We start from the raw sequence: 6,000 nt of genomic DNA, 5'->3' as shown, positions 1-6,000 counted from the left end.
TATGTCTTCGTCCGTTGCTAATTCATAAAAAAAGGCTGGTTATGGCATGATTCCTGTATTCATTATTATTGGTGAAGATATCTGGAGTTCTTCATTAGTTAGTCAGTGGTTCTCAATTTTTTTCACTCCATTTTCCCCCTCATGAATTCTCAACTTACGTGTGACTCCCTTTAATTTTTCTCCTGAATACTCCACCAAAAAAAAAAAAAGCAAAATGATAATGATAATAATAAAAATAATAATAATAATAATAATAATAATGATTAAAATTTTGGTGAAGAGAAACCCTTTGCTTCATTACAAAGTTGACACTCATAATTATCCTACATTTCTTCTGCCAGGACAGTGATGGATTTTTTTTTATTCTTCTTCAGATTCCCCACATTATATAGAAATGTATAATTTGTAATAGGAACCCATGCCTCCCACCTAAATTCTTGTCATCGTTTCCTTGGGAGCCCCGAGGTTGAGAACTACTGAGTTAGACAATGCAAAAGACCACGAATCAGTCGTACATAGAGACTTCAAAGTTAGTGGAGTGTCACGGAGATGAATAAAATCCCCTGGCGGCAGGGATGAAGAGTACCTCCAGGTACGGAAGGGGCTGCGTGGTACAAGTTTGTCTGTGTATCTTTTTCGTTAAATCGAGTGAATGAAATAACATGGCGACGGTTAGAACGCTTGTATGAGTCGAGAACCAGTTGAGATCGTCAAGTGACAAAAGATGAAAGACAACCGCTTCATTACTGGGGTCTACCTCCTGCTTCACCCCCTTCCCGCCCTATTTGGAAAGAAATCGTATAGCGTTAACCAGAATAATGTATAAAACGCACACCACTGAGGCACATCGTGACGACACCGTGCCCTTAAATACGGCGACGTCTCCTTCGGGAAGGTTTGATCTCGACCACAACGAAGTAGGTCGAGGTTGTCACGGAATTGAAGGGGTCACGAATACGGTCGTGGTCGCCTTTAGTGCCACCAATGTCAGTGGACCAGTGGCGGAAGTGGTGGGGCCGGGGGTCAAGCCGCGGGGGGAGGGGATCGTGTGTGTGTGTGACCTTTTTTTTTTTTTTTTTTTTATATGGGAGTGAAGTATCACTCCATGTGCCTACCACTAAATCTACCTATTTTTTTTCATGTACATACTTGATGGATACATTTATTGTGATCTCTGCGCATACTTCCTGAAGATATTTTTTCTTGTCTTTAAAGTTCATTCACCCTGGAGTCATTGGTTATTATCGTTTCCAAACACGCAGCTTTAGAGCACACTCAGTTCCCCCAAAAACCCACATCCAACTCTCTTGTGGGAGTCATTGCACTCCACCAAGAGTGCAGTTCGGGAAAGAAGGAATCTCCCCAATTATATCATTCTCCGAAGTCAAAGGAGAATCCAGACTGGCGCCCGATCTCAGGGAAGTACTGTAGGTTGTTATACCCACAAAGACAATCACAATGTATACCATATATACATTTATACATACATACACACACACACACACACACACACACACACACACACACACACACACACACACACACACATATATATATATATATATACATACATACATATATATATATATATACATATATATACATATATATATATATATATATAAATATACATATATATACTTATACATATGCATATATATACATATATATATATATATATATATATATATATATATATATATATATATATATATATATATATATTACAAATGGTTGAGATTAGCACCCTAACTTCCCCATATCATTGCGGTTAATTTGAAATCACTCAAATAGTCTTTCTCAGTGCAATATTCTTAACCTTAAACGAACGCCTGCAATAATTTCCACACATGAAATCTTTTGGTCTGACTGACACGATGCAATTTTATTCAGTTCAGAGGGAAAATCCGGCCCTAAAGGATCAGAGGAATGTGTGTGAGCAGTCAGTCAGTCATCCTGACACAGAATATGAAGGAAGGACGTTGTACTATATAAGAAACACATTATCGAAGAAGTCTTAAAATTCCTTTGTATAAACACCCAGGAAAAAAAAAGTGCTAATTGGTTACTTTTTGTTTGATATGACTGTTTTGTGTTGGTATATATTTTTTCTTATTGCATTTTTTATGTTTTTTATTCCGCTTTATATTGTTTAATTTGATTTTACTGTATGTTAGTATAGTTTCGTTTGTTTTGTTTTATTCTATTATTTAAATTTATTTCATTGTTATTTTCTGCACCCGTAACCTCACCTACCATTACATCAAATAATGTTGACGTGATTACTAATAAATAAGGAATTTCCTGTACAACTTAGGTGAAAGTAAAAAGTAAAGAATTATCTGTTTATATCGAGCCCTTCACCATGCTTCACCACTCACCCAACAACATTCTTCTCGGCAGATTCAAAGTTCGAAATACCGGTACTACAATTGATGCACGCGTGAACTCAGTAGCCAAGTAGCCAAATATTCATCCCTATTATAGAAAAATACTTTTCTCATTTATGAAATTGCATATACTGTGTATATTTAATGTTATACGATAAGTACTTCTTATTGTCGCTGTGGTGCATTCTGATGAGACTTGCCCACGATTAGGCCTGAACGTTAAGTGCTGCAGGCCAAACGTTGGTCGAGCCAGGAGCAGCCTCCGAGCTCCGTTGACCCCATCGGTTCCGTGGGAGACCACGGAAATTAATTAAATATCCCCAGTGTGACCATATTCATGGGGAAGGTGTCCCCTGGTACAAAAGGTTTTATTTTAGGTATTCTGTAACCCTGTCACTTCGGTAGGGTGCCAGGAAGAGAAATAGAATAGCCTGGTGGCAGCAAAATATGAAAAGGGAAAGTGTCACCCGGTGTGGAAGAGGTTGGTACGGTTGGACGGCCATCCCTGGGTCTTCATGTTAGGCCTCGCTCTAACACGTTCTTTAAGTCCTCACATTCCTCCTCTGTCGGAATGTCCTGGATGTGCCACAATTCCTCTAAATATATATATCTATATATATGTGTGTGTGTGTGTGTGTGTGTGTGTGTGTATATATTTCTGCCACGTTAATTATTCATTTTTTCAATGGAAGGCAAGACGTTCGTTTAAACTTGTCAGCAACAGGTTGAACACTGATTAGAAAGACGCTGTAAGATTACTCGACTTGTGCCTCTCTCTCTCTCTCTCTCTCTCTCTCTCTCTCTCTCTCTCTCTCTCTCTCTCTCTCTCTCTCTCTCTCTCAACTCTTACCATCTCATAGTTTCATGAATCAGTTTTTGCCCGTTTCAGTTGTGAACTTCCGTACCATATCATACACGCGTCGGTTTCAAAATACCAAGTGATCTACACGTCTTGACAATATGTCCATTTTGCATTTTGGCATAAAGATGCCTTCACCCTGAAGTAGGACAATAGCATTGACTGGTGATAATACTAGTGAGATTATTACTGTTATGCGTCGTCAAAGGGTTTGTCCTTGTCGTTTGATTGATTGACTGACTGATTGATTGACTCTGTGAATTATTGGTTGAATGACAACTTAGAGAACCCCCTAGACCAGGGGTTCTCATTAGGGGTGAAATTCACCCCCAGGGGGGAATTTTGGGTTTTCTGGGGGTGATTTGTGACCACAGTCAGTTTACGGGGTGAGGAAAGCAGTTATAGGTTTTGGCCTAACTGGCCTGTCACCTGGGCTAGAATTATACTAATATGGGAAAAAATATATACTAATTTGGAAAAAATAAGGGTTTTTAGTAATATTTGCATATTATTTAGAATGCACTTTTTGAAACAGGCAATCTTGGAAAGGAGGGGGGAATGACATTCAGACAAATGGTGAACAGGGTGAATGGGCCAAGTAAGGCTGAGAACCCTTGCCCTAGACGGATTGCCATAGGTCCAGTACAGCTGTCGTAAGTCTGTGTGTCATCATCTCTCGGAGAACTGCTTGTTGTGCACATCACCACTGACTCCTCACCCGCCGCAGAATGTTTGTCTTGCAAATTACTGGGATTCTTATCATTACGCGCTGGCCGCAGAGCACAAGACAAGACCCAGCGAGGAGGGCGGTCGGCTGGCTGGCTGGCCGGCCACGAGATGAACCTTCCTCGCCGTGGTCGGCAATACATCATCGGCGCTAACCAGCAAGATAACGGCAAGGCCGCAGATGCCTGGCAAGCAGGTAGCAAGCAAGCAGTGTTGAGGGTTGTATTGCCACATACGGTTTCAATCAATTTTCCTTCACTCTTAGTGTTCTTAGACTGTTCTTCCGAGCTCGTTCCGTGCCTAGGAAGGATCTTTGAAGGACACATAGGAGAAGAAAGAGTATTAGAGGGGTGGAAACTGTCTCGTGCAGTGTCTATAAGGTCAAAGGGGACAAGAAGGAGTGCAGGAGCTTTAGAGGCATGAGCCTCTCTTGGGGAGCGTATTGTAAGATCCTGAGAGGAGGGAAGGAGACGACGGAAAGAAATGACGGGTGGGAAACAAAATGTCCAAACACGAACCTAAAACATCGAATAACGTCCGACTGAGCGAGGGGAAGAAGTTAGATTTTTTCTTTTTGTCTTTTTTCTTTTTTTAGGTATCCTTCGTCGTTGTTCTTGTTCTTAAGGTTCTCCTGCACCAGTCCCTGGTCATTACCTCATCTTCTCTTATACTTCTGTGTCGGGGGATAAGAATACCGCTACCATTTGCCATACGTTTCATAAACAGTAACTAAAAGGTAAATCAGGACCTCCACAAGGTGGAGGTCCGGGCGAGTGCCAGCCCCTCCCCCTCTCCCACCTCCTCAAAAGAGAGAGAGAGAGAGAGAGAGAGAGAGAGAGAGGACTGGGGAGACCCTCTATATAATGTCCCATTTCGAAGAGTCAAGTATGCTTTGACTCAGCTACCCCCCTCCCTCCCTTACGGGGAGACAAAGGCCCTTTGTATATGTAAACGAAACACCTCAAAGTTAACTGTGAGCTAAATCATGCGAGTCTTTCAACAAAAACTTGTTCAGTTCTGCAAACATGACTGCTGACAGCAGTGGTAGATGTATAGATAAGCTCAAGGTTAATAAAACAACAGAGGCCCCCTGGCGGTTGACGCCCAAGAAGTTTGAAGGAAATTAAAACGTGAAATCATTAGTCCATTAGGAAAATTTAAAAACAAAATATACCCACGATTGTAGATGTAGTACCTTGCTAATGGAATTTGGTAGGCGTTGTTCCTGTATATATGTAAAAGGGGGCGAAAACAGAACACAGTAAGGACTATGAGAGAGGCCTCTGAACATGGCCTGGTAAGGAACTGTCTGATGATCGAGAGGCAGCACGGTTTTATATGTATAAAGCCCTTTTGCACAAACCCATCGTTCGAACTCTGCAGCACGGTTACCTCAAACTGCGACAAAAGAAACATTTTAGATCTGACTCATCTACACTTAAAAATAAAACCTTGGGACTGAGCAAAACTAGAGAGTATTAGTCTCTCAGTACATGTAATTAGAGATTACTTACAAAGTTGGCTAAACAATAGTAATCAACACATGGCAAAGTCTTTAACTAGAAAGAAACAATGTAGATCTGACTTATTTACACTATTTACACTTAAAAACATGTTTGGAACTGGCCCATACGAAAGAGTGCTAATTCCACAGTGCATGCCATTAGAGGTCACCTATCAAGTTGGCTAAATAATAATAAACAACACGTTTGTCAGAATGACGACGTTTTTAGCTAGAAAGATGTCATGAGCTGAGTGCCTCAGGATTCCGTTCTTGACCTACTTCTATTCATAATGAATATATGTAGAATGTATAATTCATGAACTGTTATTTATCTAAATTTGCTGATGATATACATCTTTGTATCAATTTGTTGCTCAAATCAACTGGATATTTACGCTTTAGACAAATCAGCACAGTGGTATGAAAATTAGTTGATAAACTCGGCTCTTACTTGCAAACACCCTGATCACACATTGCCTAAAGGAGGCTGTAGTGAGCGCAGTAATCTATGCACATTTGTG

The 6,000-nt window shown here is 40.5% G+C and overlaps 2 protein-coding genes across 8 annotated transcripts in view; one reads left to right on the top strand and one right to left on the bottom strand.

Moving 5' to 3' along the window:
• The window catches only part of magu (SPARC related modular calcium binding-like protein magu), a 123,441-nt gene that overhangs the window by 2,040 nt on the left and 115,401 nt on the right, over positions 1-6,000 (top strand). The window lies entirely within an intron of this gene.
• The window catches only part of LOC143033400 (bis(5'-adenosyl)-triphosphatase enpp4-like), a 128,393-nt gene that overhangs the window by 100,425 nt on the left and 21,968 nt on the right, over positions 1-6,000 (bottom strand). The gene's annotated exons all lie outside the window — the stretch shown is intronic.

Source organism: Oratosquilla oratoria, chromosome 15 (assembly GCF_046742065.1).
Source record: "Oratosquilla oratoria isolate Oo_2021 chromosome 15, ASM4674206v1, whole genome shotgun sequence".
In the NCBI taxonomy this organism is placed as follows: domain Eukaryota; kingdom Metazoa; phylum Arthropoda; class Malacostraca; order Stomatopoda; family Squillidae; genus Oratosquilla; species Oratosquilla oratoria.
The sequence above is the reverse complement of the archived record's forward strand: the minus strand, read 5'-3'. Positions and strand labels throughout refer to the sequence as shown.